This window comes from Thamnophis elegans, chromosome 3 (assembly GCF_009769535.1).
Source record: "Thamnophis elegans isolate rThaEle1 chromosome 3, rThaEle1.pri, whole genome shotgun sequence".
NCBI classification, from domain to species: domain Eukaryota; kingdom Metazoa; phylum Chordata; class Lepidosauria; order Squamata; family Colubridae; genus Thamnophis; species Thamnophis elegans.
This window is the reverse complement of record NC_045543.1, coordinates 91549929-91576326: the sequence shown is the minus strand read 5'-3', so window position 1 is coordinate 91576326 and position 26398 is coordinate 91549929.

The following is a 26398-nucleotide window of genomic DNA, read 5'->3' as shown; positions in this document are numbered from 1 at the left end:
TGGCAGTGGAAAAAAGCAAGAATTAACATTAAAATGTTGCAAGATGCAAGAATTTTAGATGGATTTGGATTACCAAATTGGGAATTGTATTATCAAGCAGCGGGATTAGCTTGGATGAAAGAATGGATTCTACTGAGTAATACAAATTATTGACATTGGAAGGTCACAATTTGCAACTAGGTTGGCACGCCTTTTTGTGCTATGGTAAAAGTAAGGTACATGGCTATTTTCAAAGACATTATGTAAGGAATGGATTGTTAACAATATGGGAAAGAGTGATACTTTTATTTAGAAATACCAATGTGATTTTCAACAATGGAAGCATTAACATATCCAATATTAGTAGTATGAAAAATATCATTAGATATAAGATATTTTAACAGAAAGAAGGAATTAAAACAAAAACAGGAATTAGAAAAACAATAGATTGATATAGGATGGTTTCCACAATTGCAAATACAAGCAAGATATGAAAAAGATAAAAGAGAATTCGGTTTTAACTTAGGAACTTCGGAGCTGGATAAAATATGGGAACGGAAGAAAAAATAACTAAGAAACTATATATAAAGAACTAGCTTAGAAGAAGAAGAAGTAGTTAAAGATACAATGTTAACTTGGGCAAAGAATTGATGTAGAAAAGTGGCAACAACTATGGGAAAGGAACTATAAATTAACCATGTCAATGGCCTATAAAGAAAATTTATACAAAATGTTTTGTAGATGGCACATGACACCTGGAAAATTAGCAAAGATGTCTAAAGACAAATCAGCGAATTGTTGGACGTGTCAACAAGCAATAGGCTCCTGCTATCATATGTGGTGGACATGTGCTGAAGCAAGGGAATATTGGACTAAGATAAGAGTATGGTTAAAGAAAATGTTATAACAAGAAATAGAATTTAGACCAGAGATATTCTTACTAGGTATTATCCCAGAGAAATTCAAGAAAGAGGATACTTATTTGATTATACACGTAACTACAGCAGCAAGAATTGTATTTGCCCAAAATTGGAAATCAAATAAACTACCAACAGATGAAGAGATAATAAAAAGATATTAGATTGTGCAGAGATGAATAGGTTGACAATGAAAATAAAGGATAAGAGGAATCAGGGTACTTCAAGACATGGGGAAGATTCTATGATTGGCTAGAGAAAGGAAACTAGAAAAGAAAATAGGGAGAATATATAAAACACAGACGAGGTACTGTTAAATGGAAAAGGGGGGAGGGGAAAACAGAAAAGAAATATTAAATATATAAGTATACAGCCAAAAGCAAGATATAAAGAGGAGGAAAATATAGCTAGGATAGATTAGCAAAGGTAAAGGAGTAAGAAATGATATCAAATTATATTTGGGTCTGCAGAAATACCATCCCAAGGAAATATAAACTGAGGCCAGAAAGAAACACCTACAATAATAGAAAAGAAAGAGAAGAAAGGAGGAGAACATGGAGGGTAGGAAGATGGAGGAAAGAAGAAAAAGGCAAGGAGAGGAGGATGGAAGGGAGAGGAAGAGAAGGAGAGAGGGTAGGAAGGGGAAGAGGAGGAGGAGGAGCGGGAGAAAGGCAAGGGAAAAAGAAAGGGGAAGGAGAGAAAGAAGGAAGAAAGTAGAGAAGGGAAGGAGGGAGAAAAGAAAGGGAAAATGTGGTGGTGTTACAACAAGAAGAAGGGCTGGTAAATAAAGCAACCCAAATTGTATATTATAACCTATTAAATGAAATAATAAATGTATAAGAATGATAAATGTATAGAAGAATAACAACAATGTGAATGTATACTTAAAATGTTATGTAAGAGAATAAAAAATAAAAAACATTCTGGAAAAAAGCTTGCTACTTAGAGATGATTAATCTAATTAGATAATTAAATAAAAAGCAAGAGGACAGAGATCACTCGAAGGAAGGATACATCATCATTTGGGTTTTGCAATTGAAATCACTCTTTCATCCAATACTACTGTAGTTGAGCTAGTTTCAGGGGAATTCTAAGGTGGACAACAAAAAGTAAGCAAAGTTCATAGTCTCATATGAAAACTAGTAATGCTTCAGGGAAGCCGATCCCAAGATAAACCATATAGCTTACAAAGTTGAAATCCAGCAGTTTGAACTGAGTCTACAAATAAACTCATAATCCATCAACTTGACATAAAATTGGCAGAAGATCATCATCCTGCTAGCCATCAATGGCATTCTAACCTATTGATGACTTCAGACTATTTTCAGCCTTCCACTTTATTTACATAATCTACCTAGCAGCTTCCTAAAATGTGAATAGCTGCAGTCTAAGCTGATTTATCCATGAAAGAAACTTGAAACTTGCTGAAATGGAGAATGTTTAATATTAACTAATCTGAACCAAAAATAGATCCAGAAGAACAGACTTATAAGATCAAATCCTAATGACAATGCAATTTCTTGATATCCAATCTAATGTGCTCTATGCCAATCTAATGCATACATCTGGTTTTCTTGCACAAAGGTATTCCTAGATAGTTCATAGTTGTTTGGCTTGCATCATGAGTTGTTCTATTGAATAGTTTACCCCTGGCTATTATAGTGTGATGGAGGCATTCAAGAAATTCTCCTTCTCCAGCCCCAGTTAACAGAGCAATAGTCCATCTTGTGTTGTAACTGAAAAGGGTTGCAGGGATATTTATAACAGGAAAAAATACTCTTCTATGCTCCAGATTGTGTAGTGCAATACTTTTCAATATGTTAATAACTGATATAGCTCTTGGCTATACTAAGATGATTTAATTCAAAGTTCCTTAGATACACACAAGTTAACCCTGCATTCCCCAGCTTTCCATTAACTTATGCATCACGTTTCATAAATAAACAGATTTCCTGCAAATAAGGCTTTAAACTAGTTACTGAACAATTCAGTCTTCTACATTTATTGTAATATTTTGAATATTTGAAAAGGATATTAATATACATATTAAAATACTGCAAATTTGAAGATCCCAAACTCTTGCCTAATAGCTATGTAAAGTTTATGATAAATGGTAAAGAAATTAAAGCAAAATGTAGACAGAATGTATTCAGATACTCTTGATCTACTGCAGCTGCATTTTTTTTCCACCTCTTGAAAAAAGAAACAAAAGCTTTGTAGCTGTCAACTTTACAGGCCAATTTTTCTCACTGATGGAATATAAAGTAGTATATTTACTTATGGAACTAAGAGGAATGGTTTTAATTAAAATAAAACATTTCATCTATCTTAGATCCAAATAGACTTTCTGATGACAACATCACTTTGAATTTGATTTGGATTGCTGGAGCAAAACCATAAGAATGAATTACTGTTATGTTCCTGGCTAGCATACCAAAATAATGATTTAAGATGCCTAACTTTCTTTCTTTGAGTAGTTTTTGCCTGATTAAAAAAAATGATATTCCATGTGAAAGACAAACAAAGTAGTTTTCAAAGCATGACACCTGTCTGCCATTTTTACAATTTATCATCTGACATTATTCATGTTTCCTCATATGTACTGTAGGTTTCACAATATTAAAAAAAAAACCTTAATTCCAAATGAAAGTGCAAGGATTGCACTATAGCAATAGCAATAGCAGTTAGACTTATATACCGCTTCATAGGGCTTTCAGCCCTCTCTAAGCGGTTTACAGAGTCAGCATATTGCCCCCAACAATCCAGGTCCTCATTTTACCCACCTCGGAAGGATGGAAGGCTGAGTCAACCCTGAGCCGGTGAGATTTGAACAGCCGAACTGCAGAACTGCAGTCAGCTGAAGTAGCCTGCAGTGCTGCATTTAACCACTGCGCCACCTCGGCTCACTAAAACTGAGCAAGCTTGAGAATTTTCCCAAACTCTTCATTAGGCTAGACATTATGCAGAAAGTTGGCTGGGTGACCAAATCTGTTTGGTCTTAGTTTTTAACATTGAGTGTAAAGGAAATGGCAAATTTAATTAATGAGGCCATAGCACATAAGGTTCAGATTTCACATTCCACCTAAGACCCCAGGACAAAGAAATTCAGAATGAGCAAATCAGGAGTAGTGGTGGGCTTTCAAAATTGAGCTCATAAATGGTTTTCCCAGTTCTAGACACATCTAGCTGAGCTTTTCACATTCCATTTTAAGACTGTGCTTTGGCTGCATTATCAAGGTGTCATCCCAAGCCTACTTTAACAACTTCCATCTGGATTTCAGACTTTAGAGCTAAGAAAATATCCCGTAGACCAAACGACATATGTTTACATTTACTGTCACATTACTCCAAATAAACATTTCAAAACCAGTCACAACTGAAATTGTAATGCATGAGTGGAGAGTACTTTTATAGTTCCAATAAAAGTTGCCAGCTCTGATTTTCTCACAAATGCACTGTTTCATCAGCATCAACTGAAGCATCTTTCCTAGGGCAAATGGCAATCGGCAATTTTCATGAAAACTGGAACAGGAAAATAATGATCATGTCTGCAATTGCTGCCACAATTCCTATTACTTTTGCGCTTGTAATTAGAAAATGATGGACAAAATAGATATTGATCACAGTACTACTTTTTTCCTAAGTTTCCTCATATTCTATATCTACCTATAATAATTGGATTTTGGATTCAGCCTAAGTTCAATAGTTACAGTTTATGTCATAGTTCCTATCTTGCATACAGCCACATGGACCTTTTCTAGGCAGTTTTAGAGCAAGAAATATCAACAAGCTGTCTTGTGTTGTTGACACTACTCTACATCCAAAAATGCAAAGGATCTGCAAATTCTAGTAATGAAAGCCAAGAATCATTTTCATTAAGGAAAAGGGGGCTTCAGTTTTAATACAAACTGGGAACAACACATGCAATTAACCTTAGAACTGAAAATGAAGATATTGGAAGCCTTGGAGGATGGGGCTTCAAACAGATTGTCATGAAGAAAAGAGTTGACACCAAATTGATGACATATAATCAGTCAAAGGCAACATTGTGGAATATTAAACTATTACTGGCTTAATGGCTGTTTACCTACTGTTTACCTACTATATTTAAGGCTACCTTAAATATCAGTTGCTAGAGTACAAAAGTGGAAGAAAGATACTCCCACATGTTTAGACATGTCTACTGAACTATACTTAACTAGCTAATGGATAAAACAAATGTTGGATTAGAAACCTTGGTTTGATCCAGAAAAAATTATTCTTATTCTTACTGAAGTTTCAGTGAGTTAATAGATAAAATAAATAGATTGTTTCATATATTGGTGCAAAAATATGTATTACTGTTAAATCAATAGTTCTTATTTTTTGTTGATGATTTGTTTACAAGGAAGAAAATCATGTAGCCCATACATATTCATTCTCCCTCCCTTCCTTCCCCCCTCTTTCTCTGCAGTATTGTATTGTTTCCTGGGAACTGCCTGGATTAGTCAATGCAATTTTCTTGGCAAGGATTTTGAAGTGCTTTGCCATTGTCTTTTTCACAGGGTAAGAGAGAGGACTGGTACAAAGTCATCCAGATGGCCTTGGATCTAAGGCAGGACTACAACCCACATCTCCAAATTACTAATCTGATAGGTTAGCTATACACCAAGATGACTGTCACCATCTTCTAATATACTATGGACATAGAGAGAGAGATCTTTCTAGATATATGAAAATAGATATGGATGTAGATGTGGGTGTGGGTATACATACGGATATTGGTATAGATGTGGAGAGAGAGTCAGTAAACTGTATTATTTCTGTTCCTAGTGCATTCAATATGACAAGTCTGTAACTATTTCCTCAGCTCATCTAAAAGAATAATTCCCCTGTTCAGGGAGGGGGGGAACAGAATATTTCACGTAAGATTACATTTCTCTTTCCATGTCAGCAGCGATAAGCAAAGCCAAATACGCTGAACAGAGAAATGATCCTTCAAAGTGGAAAGAAAAGATTCTTGACATTTTAACAATAACAAGTTGTTAATACAATTCACTCTGCTTGAGCACAGTTACAGTGCACTCAATGGAAGTGCAGCATATATTTTGTGTTTTGCTTTGCATTAAATATATATCTGTCATATCAAATCCAAGGCTAGTGATAGCACACTCTGTGAATCTATGTTTCTTGCAAAGAAGAATTAATTCAAAACATCCCTTTCACAAATGACAAGCTTCAGATGAAATAAATGAATGTTACATGCAAGAACATTAAAGTATGAATCTAACCATTTGGGAATGTTATAAAACTACTAGAACCAACCACTGCATTCAGGATGGTCATAAAAGTAAGTGCGACCCAGTGGTGGATTTCTGCTGGTTCACACCGGCTCAGGAGAACTGGATGGTGAAATTTACCGATCCGGTGATAGGAGGTTTGACCGGTGGATCCAGGAGTAACTTCCGGAATGCCTGCCCCAGCCCCGTCGCTCGCTCGCTCATCCCCACCTGTCCGGAAGCCGTTCCATCACTCACTCCCCCCACCCATCCACACTATCCTACCTAATTCGGTGTCAAGTCCCATACCTGGGAGTGGAGGTGGTGAATGGAGAAGCATGGAGAGGTCCAGCGGCACAATCCACCAGACAGCAATGGCAAGCTCAGGAGTTTTCCCCTGGATTCCTCTCTGTCCTGCATCCTCCGATCTCCCAAAGTTCTTTTCCCAGCGTGTGATCGCTTTCTACTGGATTCCTCCCTGTCCTGCCTTCTCTGATCACCCTAATTTCAGCCCTTAATCCTCCAGTTGTCTATTTTTGGGAGGTTTTCCCCTCTCTTCTCCCCCCTTCACTTTTTTTGCCACATGGCTTGGGGGGGTGGTTGTCATGTGACTGAGTGTGGATGAGTGATGCCAAGTTGCCCATACCCGCCCACATGACTGCCAAGCCACGCCCACAAAATAGATGACACCCACAGAATAGGTTCTAAAAAAAATTGAAACCCACCACTGATGTGACCTGAAAAGGGCAGGACTTCTTAGATCCTTCCCCTGCAAACATCCCTGGCAACAATAAGGGCTTGAAACCATTATTTTCATTGCTCAAAAGAATGTTTTCACTAGTGTTTTAAATATGAAATTTTACTAGGTTTCTTATAAAGCATAGCAACTTCACAAGAATCTCTCTTGATGCAAAGGGTATCTTATTTTACCAGGGAAGGGAGTATTTACAAGGAAATTCATGAATTAGCCATATGGCTGGCAATTGTAAGGTATTGCTTTTTGATACTAAAATTAGCAAATCTTTGTGCTTTTAATGGGGTGGGATATTTCATTTTCCTAAACTTTATTAGCAACAGGTATTTGTCTATCATACATGAAGTCTTATCAAATTGCCCTATTGCTAAGAGCTAAGCATTGCTTCCTACAGAAGAAACAGACTTCAGGAACACAACAAGAACAAAATTATGACACAGAGAAGCTGCTTCAGTGAGTGTACCTCATTATAACTTTAAAGGTACTTGCTTTTACTATGTTAAAGCAATCATCCAACACAAAATAAAACTTCTAGTTGAGCAAATCTCTCAAATTTCAAATTCTGTGTCAAACAATGGCCCATGTGGAAATGTTTCTCGCATTGATTGGGAGGGGATGGGATTGTATCTTCATTATAGCCTCTATGCATGCCCTTTTTTTTTCCTTCCTACAAAGACAGAATTTAACAAATTAGATTTTGGCAAATACAAATTCTTTGTGCCATTAAAAATAATTCAAAGTTTGAAGATCCATTGGTAACTTGAATGAAAGGTCCATAAGTTACTGGGAATGAAGGTAAATATACGTGTCCCAGACAGAGGTGGGTTGCTCCCAGTTCAGCCTGGATCGGGTGAACCAGTAGTGGCGGCGGTCAGAGGCTACACGCATGCATGAGCACGAGCAAACCCGTAGCCCCAGGATTTGATACCCACCTCTTGTCCCAGGATAATATTGCAGGATCCAATCTGAGTTGGTCACTGAACCAGAAGTTTTGTCTTATGAGTTTTCAGACTCATGATGGAGCCCAACTTCAGGAAACTTCTCTCTAGCCTTCAGAGAAGTTCCCTGAAGATGGGCTCCAGCACAAGTTGTGTGGACATCAACTTTCAGAATGCCCCAGCCAGCATGGTTGGGGTATTCTGGGAGTTGAAGTCCACAGGTCTTTACATTGCTAAGATTGGACACCCATGCTATTGACAATAGACATATGCTACACTGGACTTGACTGGTGTGAACAAATTGCGAATCTCTCAGCTACTCAGCTTTCCATAATTTCTTCACTCCAGGGCTAGATGTACCCCATGGCACATCTATAAAGTTGTTTCTTCACAGAGAAGTTCAGATTCTACACATGTTTGGTGCCCAAAATATCTAGTTGGCTGACTTATAAAGTCTGAAGAAAAAACACAGCTTCAGTAATACAACTTAGGTACTAATTTTTATCACCTAAAGGAAATTAATTTTTCGTATACCATTTTGAAACAACAAAGGGCAGCTTTGCGTTATGCCCTTCATTGCTTCATTAATTTCTTACTTTATTATTAATGCAAAAGGCAGCTTTCTGGCAAAATATTCTTTGCTTATCAACAAGTCTAGCTGCGTGTTTGGCTGTCAAAACCAAGAGAAAATGTGTCTCAGTGTACTGAAGAAAGTGGTTTTTTTTAAAAAAAAATCAATCCATTAGAAGGCTTTTCCTCTGAGATATTTCCCTCCTCCTTGACTTTTAGGGGAAACATTTTCTCCATTCTTCTTGCTGAAGTAATAGAAAGGCTACTCTTAAAAGCTACAGTGCAAAGAAATATTAAGACAAGAAGTCTCTATTTTTCTCCTGTAGCAATATTGCTTGGAATTGGGAAATGTACTGGAGAAGCTCTTGGCATCATGGGATTTGCAGAAAATGCATATAGCAGGGGTGAAATGGTAACGATTTGGACCAGTTCACCCAAACCAATAGTAAAAAATGCTACCGGTTCTGGTGAACTGTATTTCCGACGATCATCTGTGACACTGGATTTATATTCGCTAAAATCATCAGATTTCCTGCTTTCTAGACAATCTAAATCCCGTGGCACAGTGGATTCTGCACCCCTCGCTGTACTATTTAGCTTTGCAGACTCGGAAGGCTTCAAAATGTTCATTTTTTAGTGCTGCGTGGCTGCGCCTCAGGTGCTCATGCGCATACACTCACCAAACTGGTAGCAGACAACAGAGGATTTCACTACTGGCATATAGGTAGTCCTTGAGTTATAACAGTTCATTCAGTGACCATTCAAAGTTACAACAGAACTGGGGAAAATGACTTATTACCATTTTTTTCACACTTACCATTGCAGCACCCCCATGGTCATGTGATCAGATGCTTGGCAACTGACTCATATTTATGATGGTTGCAGTGACCTTCTTTTGTGACCTTCTGACAAGCAAAGTCAATGGGGAAGCCAGTTTCACTTAACAACCAGGTTACTAACTTAACTACAGTGATTCACTTAACAACTCTGGCAAAAAAGGTCATAAAATGGGGCAAACTCCACTTAATAAAGGTCTCACACAGCAACAAATATTTTGGGCTCAATTGTGGTGGTAAGTCAAGGATTACCTGTACTATTTCTCTCTCTCTCTCTCTCTCTCTCTCTCTCTCTCTCTCTCTCTCTCTCTCTCTCTCTCCCCCTCCCTCCCTCCCTCTCTCTCTCTCTCTCTCTCTCTCTTTTTAGTTAATTACATAAGCCAAACATCCTATTGGTATTGTTTAATTGTGCACATGTGAGTGTTTGTAATCTCAAGGAGAGATAATACATTTTAAACCTCTGTATCCAATCTGTCTGTCTAGAAAAGCATTCTTTCAGAAGGAAGTAATCCATTTGCAATTATTTTGAAAATATAATTAAAAATAACAGATGCCAAGTGTGAGTAAAGTAATCCTTAATTAAATTATTTTCCAAGAGACTTTGCTGCGAGCATGCCCTGTCTGGAATATTTAGGGGGTGCCATTTGTCACTCCACCTCAGGCAGCAAAATGTGTCGATTCAACACGGTTTCAACAGTATTTGTAATTAGAATCCTCTGGTGCCTTTGTTCACTTGAATTAGTGCAATGTTACTGTAAATGGGCTAAGCCTTTGTCTTCCATTGGAAAAGATCCCATGCTATAATTCTCTGAAATCCAAGTTCTGTAAACAGGCTGCAAGCAGGGCACTATATATGTACATATGAGGACATCTGTGTTACATTTATTGCCAGGAAATCCCTTTTTCTTCCCTCTTAGAATAGCATCGAGTGACCCAGGGAATGGAAGAGAATGTGCTACGAGACAGATGCATTTTGCAGCCTTCCAATCTGCAAGAATATATATACGGCTTTAATACAGCCGACATTTGTAAGGTCTTAAAAAGTCATAGCCTGCCCTTACTCAGAAAACATCTGTAAAGCCAGCTGTGTGTGGACAATGCCAAAGAAAAAAACAAGATCGTAAATCCTGTTTTTAAAACCAGGATGACAGGCACAAAAGCTGCTGAGTGGTCCTTTTCTGCCTGTGAGATAAACACAAAGCCTCTCTTGGATGAATGGATAATAGACTTTTAATGAAAATATTGCTGGAAACAGCGGAAGGTACATATTTCATCCTACTGCTGCCTACAAATGAAGAGGTAACCTTGTCTCAAGATGAGCAAGTTTGTGCTAAGGCAGGCAGATTATTGCTAGCCCTTTTCTAAGAATTCTCAAAAGCTTTGATGAAAACTGATAGCACACATTGTCTTGTAAATGTATACAATAAATGTTTTGGAGGCTTTTTTAATTCAACTTTTCTCCTGACAGTCGTCTTTTTTTTAAAAAAAAAAAAAGTCTATTCAGAAGGAACCTATCAGTTCTTGAACAAAAAATGCACTTTTGTGAAGTGCCTCAGTCTGCGACGTACATGAAATGTTAACTCTTGCTATGTATTAGAAACAAAATAAAGAACATTTAAACATCTCCACAACTGTTCCTAACTAAGAATCTGAGTACACAACTACACAGAATGTTAACAGGAACTGCGGGTTGCAGACTTGAGGAAGAAACGTTAATTCCTCTCCTTTGCTCTACAGCAGGGTGTCACACTCGATTTCATTGAGGGCCACATCAGGTTTGTGTTTGACCTTGGGGGGACTAGGGGTGCAGGGGGCATGGCCAGCTTCAGATCACTGGTGTCGGGGGCGCCTATGGTTGCCTGAGTGCTCTGCCAGTGAAAAAGGCTCCCAATCTCCGTTTTCAGCTGGGTGACCTCCTGCAACCCTCTGCCAACAAAAACCTGACCTCTGCCAGCGATTAGGAGGGTTGCAACCATGACCCTCCCAACCTCCGTTTTCACTGGCAGAGGGTTGCAGGAGGCTGCCCCAGCCAAAAACAGAAACCAGGAGCCTGTTTTTGCTGGCAGAGGATTGCAGGGGCCAGTCCTTTACTGTTTCTAGAGCAGCCCTGCAGGCCAGATCTAAGTACCCTGTGGTACTTAGGCCACGGGTCTTCAGTTTGACACCCCTTCTCTACAGTATGAGCTTGATCTTTGAAACAGGTGCATTGTTATGCATTGAGGTTGAAAGCCAATACAGGCAGTCCTCACCTAGGAACAGTTCATTTAGTGGCCATTCAAAATTACCACATCAATGAAAAAGGTGTGGAGCTGACCCGCTTTGAAAATCAGTTTTGAAACATTTTTGAAACACCCAATGCATTTCTGTGCAATCCTAGTAAACACCAATAGTAACCAAAGGCTAGAGCCCAAACTAACAATGAATAAACATGTCATCTTTCTAATATTATTAGGGAATTAAGCCTTGGCAGCTTACGCAAAAACTGTTAGCAGGAAATTCCTAGCTGAAAACACATCCAATCACACCATAATGTGGTATTGTGAATTGATTTTGAAGAACTGAAAATGCATTAAGAGGAAATGATACGGAATAATATTTACAACACATAGAATAAATCCATAAAATTACTGCCTTGCTAAGGCTGATCTCTGGCTGCAACTTTGCCTGCTAATGGAAAAATGTCAGTTAACTGCAGTAATGGAAATGTTTGTACAGTAGTCAAGCTTTTCAGTGTGAGTTCTTAGTGCTAATAGCTTCAACTGTGCTCTTTTACATGACCTTGAAATAAGATGTGTTTGAATAGTGATAGCAGCCTATATGCAGAATCTCACTGCTGTTTGTGAGTCTCTGAAACGAATGTTGAAAGAGAGAGATGTTATCAGTTCCTTCACAAACAGGGCAACATGCAACCCCTCTACACTGCCTTTAGTTCTCTAAATATACAAGAATTGTTTCCCTTTCATTCTTCTTGATTTTGAGTTTGATTAAATAAAGAGTTTAATTAAAAACAAATCAACTGAAAAATATAATTTTTTAAAAAAAACATTGCCCCTTTTTATGACCTAATGTTCAAAAATACATAGTCTTTGAGTCTTTTGTTAGGGGTTTTGTTGTTCAGTTACTAAGTCATATTTTCATGATCCCATGGACCATAGTACACTAGGCCACTCCATACTCACTGTCTCCAAGAGTTTGCCCAAATTCATGTTCATTGTGTCTGTTGTGGCCCACCAGTGCCAGTGGAGCTGGTGGCAGACTCAGACAGTGAGGAGGTTGAGGAGGAACAAAAAACAGTCCTGGAGTCTGGGGAAGGCTCTGATGAGTGTTTTGCATCAGAGGCAGAGATGGGGCCAGGGCCGTCTGACAGTTATCAGCTGCCTACAGAGTCAGACATCAGTGGGGCAGAAGAATAACTGGAGACTGTTCCTGATGTGCGCATGTGCAGAGCTACCAGGAGAAGAGAACAGCCAAGGAACAAGAGTCAACTCAGGAGTAAAGCCACAGGTGGATGGTGAATGGCCCCTCCCATAGGGAATAAATAGGAGCAAAGGGGGAATGGAGTCTGCAGGAGACAATTAGGTCAATTCATTAGAGTGAAGATCTGTTCTTGACTTCTTGCCAATATTGTTTGCTACAGAGTGGTGTTTGGAAGATATCGGCCTGGCAGCTCTCTAAGCTTGATAAAGGCCTGTTGTTCTGAAATCTCTTGAAAGACTGTTGGCCGAAACTTTGCTGAAGAGGAATTCACTTTAAACTAAATAAAAGGGGTTTTATTGGAATAAGGAGTCTTTTAGTGCTTTTGGGAAGCTTTTGGAAAGCCTAGGTCAGAACAGGTGCATAATATGGTACCCAAAACTAGATTTTATAGATGATGCTTCACCTAGCAGAATATAAAGCAATGCTGACTTGTCTTCCAAAAATATCTCTGTTAATACAACCTAGGATTTCATTGACAGTGGAGAAGGTTTTGCACACACAATGTGAACACTATATGTACCTTAAAAAAGAATGCTTCCTTTGAGTTTGCAGGAAAAAAAACCACATTAGTGCTAATATGAAGCCCTTACTAATGGAGCAAGGGAGAAAAAAAAATCTGTAGCATCCATTTGGTTAAAGCTGCCAGCCTCCACTTCTACTAAACACCCTCCGTCATGCTTTAGCATTTTATTGAGAAATATGCACAGAGTAGCAGGGAATGTGTAGTGTCCATGATCAAGCTAGACTCAAGGGACTCTTTATGTTTAATAGGACATAGAACTAAATGTAATCTCTTTCCTTTTTGTTATTGATTGATAGCAGTTATATATTGTAATTTCACTGAAACCTGATCTCCACGAACCTGTCTCTAAATGGAATCCACACAAAAGGCAGCAATATGAAAAACAGAAAGATAATTCAAATCTTCATTGAGCTATGATGCTCTATAGATGAGGTGTGGGGTTGTTTTTACAAAGTTGTTAGCATTATGTCTCACAAGGTTGCACTGATAATAAAATAGCACAGGAGAAAAACTACTGCAATATCATTGTTAAAAATATTTTTTTAAAGCTGACCGGCATCAAATGGTTATCTCCCCAGCCTGTAAAATATGAGCTCAGTTAAATCGGACCAAGGCTTAGCTAGTAAACATGTTCAAAGCTTCAAAGGGATCATTCAGTTGGAACAAGTTACAGTAGAATTTTTTTTGTGTGTGAATTTAATCTTCAGAAACATTTGAGGCATTAAACTGAATCAGGGACCTTCAGGTTACTTTGGAAAGAGTCGAAGGCAATTTAGATATGTGACCAATTTATGGACTTGCAGAGTCTTAAATGCTATTACATGAGTAAATGAGAAAATCTGAGAATGGTGAGCTGAGGGTTGTGATGTAGTCTCTGATCATCGCATGAATATCTGGATGATACGCTTTACCATTTCCACAAACTATCCTATTAGAACAGCTGATAAATATTAGTCTGAATATAAAAAATCCATTTGCACAGGTTTGCCCTAAAGGAGGGAAGAGAGACAGACAGACAGACAGACAGACAGACAGACAGACAGACAGATTATAGTACTCTTTTTAAATCTAATTGCTTTTGTGTGTGTATGATCCTCCATTTTTTCCTATCCATATTTTACATCATCCTTTCTTCATAAAGTAATGTGACCTACTCAATAGTCTTATTAGTCTCTGTACTCTGCTTGCTGGCAGATCTCCAGTTTTCCAGCAAGAGTGGCTGGGTGAATGTTGGAAATGGTTGTGGGGTTGGAAAGCACTAGGGCTGGAAGCTGGTCTGGGTTATGTTTAGTATGCTTATATAATGCTTGTTTGTTCTGTTTATGGCTAACCTTTAGTTGTTTTATCTGTTCAATGTGCTACAGCTTTGTTTTTCATTTGTATGCTAGCCAGAGTCACAGCTGGTTGGGTGACCTTCTAAATTGTAAATAAATACATTATACATTATTATAACTTGTTCAGGATAATGTCTTCTAAAAGTCCTATTTTTATTTTTATCCTATTGTGCTAACAAACAAAAAATGGAAACAGCTATTTCTGTTTTTAATGTACTTTGTAATCCATGATTTAAACTTTTGGGGGGAATAAAATTGTAGATTCAGACAAATTTGTTTCCTTCAAACCTCATATCTGCAACTGAAATCCAATCATGCCGCTTTCAAGTCTCAAACCAGATCTGGATTTTGATTGATTTGCAGACCACTATTAACTTGGCAGAACATGAGTTAAATAGTATTTCCCAGTTGTCTTCCTGGAAACTGCTGTTACAAAATCCACACCAGTCAGATGCATTTGCACAAATCTTCAATGTTATTCAGGTTAGGTACTCTATTTTAAACACAACACTTTTTGTTCATTTTGTCATTAGAAGAAAAGAGTGAGGCAATGGAACAATAATACACTGGTGATAACAGTAAAGTTTTTCTTCAGTGGAAACTTTTTTGTAAGACTGAAAGTTCCAGAGAGGCCTTTATGAAGCAATGGAAGAGGAGATATCTAGGTGATTGTTGAATGTAGTTTTCCTCACTGTGTAGGATGGATGGAGCAATGTATGAGTGGTAAAAAATATATTGTTCTGAGGAGGAGCCAACGTCACGATGATACAGACATGCAGTCTCGATGCTCCAAGATCGCAGCTGATACTTTTGCTTCTGAGGGGTCCAATTGGACCTAAACTATCCCGCAGAGATGATGAACAGGAAGAATACGTCTTGCTGATCTCAGGGACATCACAAAGTCCCTGATCGATGCAAGAGAAGTTCTTCAAGCTGGCGACAAAAAAACCAGCCAAGGCTGATGAAGTCAGGTCAGCTCCAAAATTGAAGGATACGGAAAGAGAAAGTGTTTCCAGCTGGTGAAGTTTTAAAACTTTGGTTTGATTGGTTTGTCTCTGAAAATGGAAAGAGTGAAATACTGAAAGAGGAACTAAATGGAGGGGAAATCTACCCCAGATGGCAAGATACAGAAGAAGAAAAAACAAAAGAATTTATGGATTTAAAGAGAGAAATTTTATTAGCAATATCATTGATAACACTACTGACAATCAAAGATAAGCTGATTAAGGAAACAGAAGAAGGGCATTGAAATTACATGAGAGATTTTATAATCAAGGAGTTGCTAAGAGGAGTCCATACAAAGTTGATCAAGGAGATGATTAGAGGACTGACACCACAATGGCAGAAGATATGAGACTGTTTTGCTACTGGAAAGATACAGGTTGATAGATGGAAGAGTATAATTTAAAACTAGTTAAAATTAGTGAAATTTAGTGACAATAGATATAGTTAAATAAATAATTGATAATGTTACAAATGTATACAATGTCTAGTGCCATGATGAGTAATAATTGGATATGAATATTGAATGGTACCCATCAAAGGAAGATTAGAAATCCCTTTGGATTATATATAAAGGTTAATAAAAAAGAACTAAGTTAGATATAGTTAAAGTCTTGATTATTAGGGGGAAAATGTTATGACACAGCAGGGATGTGCAGTCAGGGGAGGCAGGGGAGGCAGGGCCTCACCACTGTCATCATGAAAAGAAAAAAATGTAAAAGGAAAAAGGCTGAGGTAGTTCCTGCCAGAATCACAGTGGATGACTCTGCTTAGTGCTTAACTGTTTGAAAAAGCCTCTAAAAAAGTGCCCTCTACAGGAGGAGGCGGGGTAACCACATGCCTCATTTAGTCTATCTTTATGATCACTCGAGCAGAGTTGAGCAAGGGTTAAAAGCCAAAAAAATTCCTTATGTAGATGAGGCACATGGTTCTCTCGCCTCCTCCTGTAGAGGGCACTTTTTTAAGAGGCTTTTTTAAACAGTTAAGCAGAGTCATCCATTGGAGGCTCTGGCAGCAGCAGCTAACCCAGCCTGACCTCAGCAGCTCTTGCCTTTTTCCTTTCACATTTTTACATTTTCATCATGGCAGACAAGAGCAGAGTTGAAATCCTCTGTGAAACAGCTGGAAAAGGTATGTGGGTTGGAGGAATTCAAAATTAATGTAATTTGTAAGTAATTGTATTATTGTAAGTTGTGTGTGTGTGTGTGTGTGTGTGTGTGTGTGTGTTAGTTACCTGCCTCTGCTGGCGTGTGGGCTGGCACTTTTTTTATTTTTTGGCAACCCAAAACTGTTAAAGTGAGAAGGCTGACCATTTAGCAGGCATGTTTATAATCATTTTCCGTTTTCTGTCTAAGGGGAACCACTTTAAGTGCGGGGTGTCTTCATTAATGTAATCTGCCCCTTTCTCCTTCTGATGCTGTTTTGTAGGAGAGGGGAGAAAGATGGGTTCTCCCTTGGTGTGGTAGAGCCCTTCTGAAAGCCCCAGAGCTGTGTCCGACATAGAGGCGTCCCACACAGACACAGCAGCGGGGCTTTGGCAGGGCTTTGGCAAGGCTTTTGGTGGAGGGCGAGGTGGTGGAGCACGGCGACGGCAAGAAGCAGTCAGAAAGTGAAGGTCCAAAAGCCCCAGCGCTGTGTCCGCCATAGATAGGGGAGGCCTCTATAGCAATAGCAATAGCAGTTAGACATATACCGCTTCATAGGGCTTTCAGCCCTCTCTAAGCGGTTTACAGAGTCAGCATATTGCCCCCACAGTCTGGGTCCTCATTTTACCCACCTCGGAAGGATGGAAGGCTGAGTCAACCTTGAGCCAGTGAGATTTGAACTGCTGAACTGCAGCTAACAGTCAGCTGAAGTGGCTACAGTACTGCACTCTAACCACTGTGCCACCTCGGCTCTATGTCGGACACAGCGGCGGGGCATCCGAATGCCCTGCCACTGTGTCCGACATAGGGGCACTTTTGCCTGCTTGCCTCACCAGCTATAAACCTCACCGCACATCACTGTGACACAGGATATAGTTAAATAAAGGAGGTATAAGGATAACAACGCATATATAGATATGGGTATAACATAAGGAAACTGGATGTAAATTTTAAACAGTGATTTGGAAAGAAGGATTAGAATTGTCTTAGACTATTTTAAAAAAGATTCTATCCAAAATACAAAATACCAGCTGCAGTTATTCACTTAAGAACTGTGGCAAGAAAGGTGATATAATGGGCTTAGTGACCAAAGTTACAATGGCATTGAAAAAAGTGACTGATGACCATTTTTCACACTTAGCAACCATTTCACTAGCGACCGTTGCAGCATCCTCATGGTCACACGATCAAAATTTTGATGTTTGGCAACAGATTCGTATTTATGATGGTTTCAGTGTCCTGGGGTAATATAATCACCTTTTGACAAAGTCAAATGGGGAAACCAGATTCACTTATGTTACTAACTTATCAGCTGCAGTTATTCACTTAAGAACTGTGGCAAGAAAGCTAGTATAATGGGCTTAGTGACCAAAATTACAATGGTATTGAAAAAAGTGACTGATGACCATTTTTCACACTTAGCGACCATTTTCACACTTAGCGACCGTTGCAGCATCCTCATGGTCACGTGATCAAAATTTTGATGTTTGGCAACAGTTACAATTTATATTTGTAAATTGTAGTTATGTTGAAATAAAAAAAATATTACAATACTATTTTTGCATTGTATGAAAATTTTTGTTGCTCCGTATAAAATTTTTAATCAAGTCCCCACCCCCAGTCAAAGGTGTCCCTCTTTACTGAAAATCTGGTCACCTTGCTTTTTAGGATGCTGTCTAGATTTGCCATAGCCTTCCTCCCCAGGAGCAAGCATCTTTTAATTCCTTGGAATTGGATATGTCTAGTTTAATGAAAAGAAGGACCGAGGTATTGTATTGTGGTTGCTGCAATTAATATACTTAATAACTCCATTTTTATTCTTTATTTTTTAATAATAATTTTTATAATAGTTGCTCCTGTTTTTGTAATTACTGTTTTATATTACTATTTTAGTGGATTGTCACCCCTGAGAGTCATTTCTATTGAGATGTACACATTTGAACAATAAATGTATTTATTTTCATATTTAAGGAAAGGCATCATCTATAAACTAAGCAAAGGTGTAGCTTCCAAGATGTGGCCTTGAGATCTTTTTTTGAACAGAACTTTTTTATTTTTCTTTAAAAAAAACACAAATATGTCATCATTTGTCAATCATTAAGACATTGAAGTACAATTTTTTTTTGTTGTGTGTACCCCTCCCTCCCTCCACCCCCCCACCCCCCCCTCCTCCTTCCCCCCCCCCCCCGACTTCCCAGAACCCGTACACGGTATGGATTTTTAACTAACACAGTCTAAAATCTATTGAGAAAAAAGAAATAAAGAAATTAATGACATTCTAGATTGACCTTAGCTTCTTCTTACTGAACTGACTTTTAACAGTTTAAATCATTTCTGATCTTAAGCATAGGCTAACTGGAATTTCTTAGTCCCGTATTTATTTTGTATATAGTCAATCCATTTTTTCCAGTCTCGTTTATATATCTCATTTGAATGATCTTTGAGATATGCCGATATTTTAGCCATTTCAGCTAAGTTTGTTACTTTCAATGTCCATTCTTGGATTGTAGGCAAGTCTTCCTTCTTCCAATATTGCGCCACCAACAGTCTTGCTGCAGTTATCAGGTGCAGAATCAAATTGGTCTCTACCACTGTAAAGTCAGTACATATACCTAGTAAAAATAACTGAGGACTAAACTTTATCCTTCTTTTAAAAACATTTTGCATGACCCACCATATTTTTATCCAAAATGCCTTAACCTTTTGGCAGGTCCACCATATATGATAATATGTAGCATCGAGAGAACCACACCTCCAACATTTAGGCTGTACATTCGGATACATAGAAGCCAACTTTTTAGGATCTAAATGCCATCTATAGAACATCTTGTAAAAATTTTCTCTCAGATTTTGAGCTTGTGTAAATTTCACATTTCTTACCCAGATTCTTTCCCATGTATCCAACATTATTGGTTCCTCAATATTTTGAGCCCATTTTATCATACAATCTTTAACTAATTCTGTTTCCGAATCCATCTGTATTAATACATTATATATCCTCTTTATATGCATTAAGCTTTGATCTCTTATTTGTTTAAACAGATTATCCTCAACTTGAATAAAACCAATTTTTTGATCTATTTTCCACCTAGCCTGTAATTGCCCATACTGGAACCATGTTTGAACTACCTTCTCCTCTTTTAATACCTCTAAAGATTTTAATTGTAATACCCCCCTTTCCGAGGTAAGAAGCTGTCTGTAAGTAATTCTGTCCTGTTTTTGTGCTGTATTCATATTTTCAATTGCGTGTCTAGGAATTGCCCACATGGGTATCTTGTCATTTAATTTATATTGGTATTTCTTCCAAACCCGCAATAAAGCATTTCTTAAAATATGACTTTTAAAGTTCTTATCCAATTTTTTGTTGAATAACAGGTAAGCATGCCAACCAAATACCAGATCGTGTCCCTCAATGTTCAATATTCTATCATTGGTTAAATGAATCCAATCACTAATTACAGATAATGCCACTGCATCATAATATAGTTTTAAGTTAGGTAGTTTCAATCCTCCTCTCTCACGTACATCTTGCATTATTTTCATCTTTACCCTCGGCTTCTTTCCTGCCCACACAAATTTGTTGATACCCTTCTGCCATTCTAAAAGGTTCGCATCTTTTTTAAGTATAGGTAACATTTGGAAGAGAAATAAAAATTTTGGTAAAATGTTCATTTTGACTGCCGCTATCCTACCCAGCAAAGATAAGTGCAATTTCTCCCATTGTTTCATCTCTGTCTGTATGCTATGCCAAAGTGGTTCATAATTATGCTTATATAATTTCCCATTTGAAGTTAAAATGTTAACTCCAAGATATTTGACTTTTTTAACTACCTCACATCCTAGCATCACTCCTAATTCTTCCTTTTGTTTAATATTCATATTTATAGCTAATATTTTGGTTTTTCCTAAGTTTATTTTAAAGCCCGACACTTGACCATATTGATTAATCGTATTCATTAAAACCATACTGGATTCCTGCGGTTGTTCCAATATTATGACCAAATCATCCGCAAAAGCGCGGACTCTATATTCTTGCTGCCTAATCTTGATCCCTTTTAAACCATCCAAGCCCCGTATTTTATTCAACAATACTTCCAAAGTTATAATAAACAATAATGGGGACAAAGGACAGCCCTGTCTTGTACCTTTTCCAATTTGAAAAGAGTCTGTTAAACTTCCATTGACTATGATTTGTACTGTTTGCTGTTGGTATATTGCTTTAATTGACTGTAAAAAATTATCTCCTATCTGCATTTTTTGCAGTATCTTCAACAGAAATTGCCAGTTAACTCGATCAAAGGCCTTCTCAGCATCCAAAAATATAAACGCAGCAGGGATCTGGTTGTTCTTTCCCAAATATTCTAATGCATTAATAATTAATCTAACATTACTTTTCATCTGTCTCCCTTGTATAAAACCTGTTTGGTCCGTATGTATCAATTGTTGAGTGACCAACATTAACCTATTTGCTAATATTTTAGTAAAAATTTTATAATCTACATTCAGTAATGAAATAGGTCTATAATTTTTGGGTTGAGTAGTATCTTGATCTTCTTTGGGTATCAAAGATATAAACGCTGTCTTCCAAGATGGAGGGACTTTACCTTCCGTTTGGATCATATTAAATAATTCTCTAAGAGGTTCTACCATTTCTAACTGTAAGTTTTTATAGTAAACCGCTGTCAAGCCATCTGTACCTGGTGCTTTCCCTGACTTTAATTGCTTAATTACCTGCAGGATTTCCCCCGAGGTTATTGGTTGATTCAATTTTTGCCTGTGTTCTTCTCTAACTGAAGGTATTTTCTCTTTGTCTAAATATTTGTCTATGTCTAAACCATTAATTTTATCCCCTTTATACAGTTCTGTAAAAAATTCCCGGAAAGCCTTTTGAATCTCTTCCTGTTGAAACACCTCCTTCCCTCTGTAAATCAGTTTAGATATATTTCGAGTTTTCCTTTTTTTCCTAATCTGATAAGCTAACCATCTGCCAGGTTTGTTTGCATTACAAAAAGTATTGTGTTTTGCATATAATAAATTAGTAGCTACCTGGTCAGAGATCAACATGTCAAATTGAGATTTTAATATGTTAATAGCTTCCTTAACCTTTGTATCGTCTGGGTTCATTGTTAACTCCAGCTCTTTTCTCTAAATTTCCTCTTCCAGTTCTGTTCGTTTTAACCCTTGCTTATTTCTATGTGTTTTATTTATATTCATCAAAACTCCTCTCATATATGCTTTGCTTGCGTCCCATACAAATTCCATAGATGTACCCTTATTCATATTCAAAACAAAATATTCAGATAGTAATTTTTTACAATCATTAATATACTTTTCATATCTAAATAAGTTTTCATTCAATCTCCAAGACCTTCTTGCCTGCACTACCCTTCCCAACTCCATCCAAACTGGGTTATGGTCCGAAAGGACCCTAGCTGCAATCTTTGTTTTCTTGACCCTAGAAAGCAAATCATTAGTGGTTAGAATAAAATCAATCCTTGAGAGGGATTGATGCCTGTCCGAGAAGAAAGTGAAGTCACATTCCTCTGCATTTCTTTCTCGCCAAATATCTCTCAATTCAAAATCATCCATAATGTCAAAGAAAGATTTGGGTAACTTTGCTCGCATCTTGGTATTTAGGCGGGAAATCTTCTTATCTCTCTTAGTGTCTATCACTCCATTCCAGTCACCCAATAGTATACAGGAACTATAGTCCCACTGTACTAATTTAGCATGAAGATTTCTATAGAATCTATCTTGCTGTTGATTGGGAGCATAAATTCCCAAAAGTAATGTCTTTTTCCCTTCTAAGATTAAGTCTAAAGCAATATATCTTCCGAAGGGATCTGCTTCTATTAATTCAGCTTTCATATCTTTTCTTAAGTATACAACTATACCATTCTTCTTTTCCATAGCAGAAGCTGCAAAATGTTGACCAAGTTTTGAGTTGATCAAATATTTTTGATCAGTTGACTTGATATGAGTTTCTTGCAAACAAATTACATCGTTCTTAAACTGTTTGAGATAATGAAATATTTTCTTCCTCTTCTGTGGAGAGTTCAGTCCGTTGACATTCCATGTTAAAATCTTAGTTGTCATCTTTGGTTGGTTGAAGCATTTTTAGAGCTTCCTGCACGGCCTGTTTAACCTTAGGTCTAGCTCCTCCCACTGCTTCCAGATTTGTTGTTGTAGTTCCTTGATCGATGGCCGATGATTGTTGATGCTGTTGCTTTTTAGCTTGTTTCTCCATACGTCTAGTAGTCATGCGGCTAGGTCTTGGTTCCATAGCACCTTGCACTTCTAGAGAAGAGAGATGCTCCATCTTGTCTGGTGGTTGTGTAGTTTGCTGTCTATCCTGTCCTTCTTGTGGTCTTTCTCTAGGTCCAGATGGTGCAGGGTGTCCGGCCTTCAATATATTATAATAAAAATCTCGGGCTTTCCATACAGAGTTGAGGCGGTACCTTTGCTTATCAAATGTAAATATGATGCCGAATGGTGCATCCCATCTATACTGTATCTGACGATTTCTGAGTTCTTCGACCAAAAAAGCGTAGTCTCTCCTGGCTCTTAACATTTGAGGTGGTATCTCTTTCAAAACAGCCAGGTCTTGACCGCCAATTTGAAGCTTAGTGTTATAAGACGCTTGCAGTACCATATTTCTAAACTCTCTTGTAGTAAAATATATAACAATGTCTCGAGGAAGCTGCTTCTGCTTTGCCAGCCAGGAGTTAACGCGGTAAGCTTTGTCAATTTGCCAGCCTTGGTTGGTCCCTGGTCTTCCCATCAGGCGGTCAAAAGCTTCCAATAGGATCTGTTTCAGGTTCTCCTGTTTCTCCTCACGCAGCCCCCTTACTCTTAATGCGAACTCCATTTGTCGGTACTGTATCATAATAATTTCTTTTTCAGCATTTTCCACTTTTTGTTCCACCACCTCTGTTTTCAATGTCAAGTTAGCATTGGCATCTTTAAGAACCTCTAGAGTATCTTCCACTCCAGAAATATGTTCTGTTAATACAGTTACAAGACTCAGCATGTCGTCTCTAATTTTATCAACCTTAGCCTCAAATTTCTCATACAGCTCCTGTTTAAGTCCTTTTATTTCACTTTTAATTTCTTCTTTCATTTCTTTTATTTCCTCTTTTCTCTCCTCTCTATTATCTCTAAATTTATCTTCCATTTTAATTGTCTGTGCATTAAGAGCCTCGCTTAGATTACTCAGAAAAAATTCTTTCGTTAACACATCCCCAGCAGGGGGCGTAGGAAGCAGAGGCTGCAGCTTTGTGCCAGGCACTGAGGATGTGCCCCTGGAAGTAGAGGGTGACGACTTCAAGTTAATACTTGGTTTTGAGGCCATTTCAAAATTTGTCTGCCTGCAGTTAATAAAACTCTATTGCCTGAATATGCAGCTTTAAGTAAAGAAGCTTTTATTTTGAAGTTTAAGGCTTGGCAAAACTTTCAGTGAGTAAACATTGTAACAAGACCGTTCAGCAGATTCATCACCATTTAACTTCCAGATAAGCAAGGTTAATGAAGGAGTAAAATTCTTCTATTGTGAAACCAAAACATATGATAAGCAATCTCTTTTATTTTGAATTCTTGTGGGGATTAGCAAAAAGTGTTCGTTATTACCGGAGAAACCAGCCTGCTCGGCGCCATTTTAAAAGCCTCTGAGTAAATAATTTTTCGGAGGAGAAAAAGAAAAGAAGCTAAAATGTTGATAAGCAATTATTGTGCACGCAGTAAACGGATTCAGCTCGTGATAAGATTAAATCAAACAAAACTTTGAGCAGAGTGGGAGAGACCTACTTTGTCCTGCACAAGGCAGTTTGAAGTTCCCAGCACGGACAGCCGTTCTGCCTTGGGCTAGCCCCCCTTTCCTTGCAAGCACAAAAGCTGCAAAAATCGAAGAGCATTTGCCAGCAAAACAGTTTCTTCTTTCCTTCTTGCCTGAAGGATAAGAAAACCTGATAAGACGTCAGATGGAAGATCCTCTAAACAGGTACGTAGCCAGGAATTCGGAGGCAGCTGATTTTTTGCTGCCCCCACCAGTAGGCTCCTCCCAGGAAGCCGATGTGGCCTTGAGATCTTGACGTTGGTGGGAATCTACTCAGAGATTAATTGAGGAAAGCTTAATAACAGGGAGTTCTTAACTTAAATCCACACAGAATAAAACTATTTTAATAAATCCTATGCACAATAAATAAAATATTATTTTAAAATACATTAAAAAATAAAAGAAAAAACCCCACTTACCAGTAAGCAGACACTCCAAGTCAATCCATAATGATGTAGATGTTAATACAAAGAACTGAGCAAATTAAAATGGTTAAATAGTCCCAGGGAAATATTTTTCAAAGAAAAAAGAAGAGCACCATTTTCCCACATGAGCAGACCTCCAAACTCTGTGCCCCTCCCCTCCGGAAAATTCAGGAAGTAACAGTCTTTCCCTCTCTAGCCAGGTGTTTCCTGCAGCTCTATGGTAATGGGTCATTTTTTCTTATAAAAGTGAGTAAAAAGGGCCATGGGGGGGGTCCATTTTCTTGCTTTAAAGTTTTAATATCTTCAATGAAAGTACTGAGACAAAGAGAGAAGTTAGTTAGAGAGGGTGTCTTTTGTCTTGCCCCGGTTAGGATTTCTTGCCCCGGTTAGGATTTCTTAATCAAATCCACTGGGCTTTCAACATGATGCCAGAAAAAAATTGGAACTTTTTTAAAATGTGGAGGGACAAGGGACAAATTGTTATAAAGCGTGATTGTCACACTGAAATCGGGGCGTCTGATCACCTTACCCATGCATAACCAGTCTAGAGAATAATAGGGTGGGGCCTGATATGAACTGAATCCCAGACAGTGGTGGGATTCAAATTTTTTTACTACTGGTTCTGTGGGCATGGCTTGGTGGGTGTGGCAGGGGAAGGATACTATAAAATTTGCAGTCCCACCCCACTCTAGGGGAAGGCTACTTGAAAATCCCCATTCCCTCCCAATCAGCTGGGACTCAGGAGGCAGAGACTAGGGTAGGGGCAGTCAGAGATGGTATTTATACAGGTTCTCCGAACTACTCAAAATTTCCACTACCGGTTCTCCAGAACTAGTCAAAACTTGCTGAATACCACCTCTGATCCCAAAGTGGCTTGACTTGCTGTTCTGCTCAGGGACACAGGTGTAACAAGGGACAAGAGTTGTCAGGGAGACTGGGCTGGAAATAACAGCAGATATTTCCAAAACTGCTAGCTACCAAATCACAAAAAGAACAGTACTGTACAGTCTAGGATTTGGCTGGTGATTGCAGACACTTTAGGTAAGAAATTTCAGGTTCTTTTCTCTAGAACACGGTATTTTCTTTTCAAAATCGCCTTAAGTGCTGAAGGCAATGGATGTTCTTATTCAGAACAAAGATTTATTTTCAAAAACTGCTTAAACACCAAAGGCAAGGTCTTTTCTCACACGGAACAAAGTATTATTTTCAAGCCCTGCTTAAGTGCTGAGAGCAAGAATTGTTCTAAGAACAGTTTTATTTTCAAAATCTGCTTATTGATCCAGTCCAGGATTTCCTTAGAGTTGTGCTTCCAAAATCTGTGACACATAAAAAGGCAGTTTGAAGCAGGGATCCTCGTTTCATCCTAATGTTTTTGACCTCAGTTCCCATCACCTTCAGTGAGCAAAGCC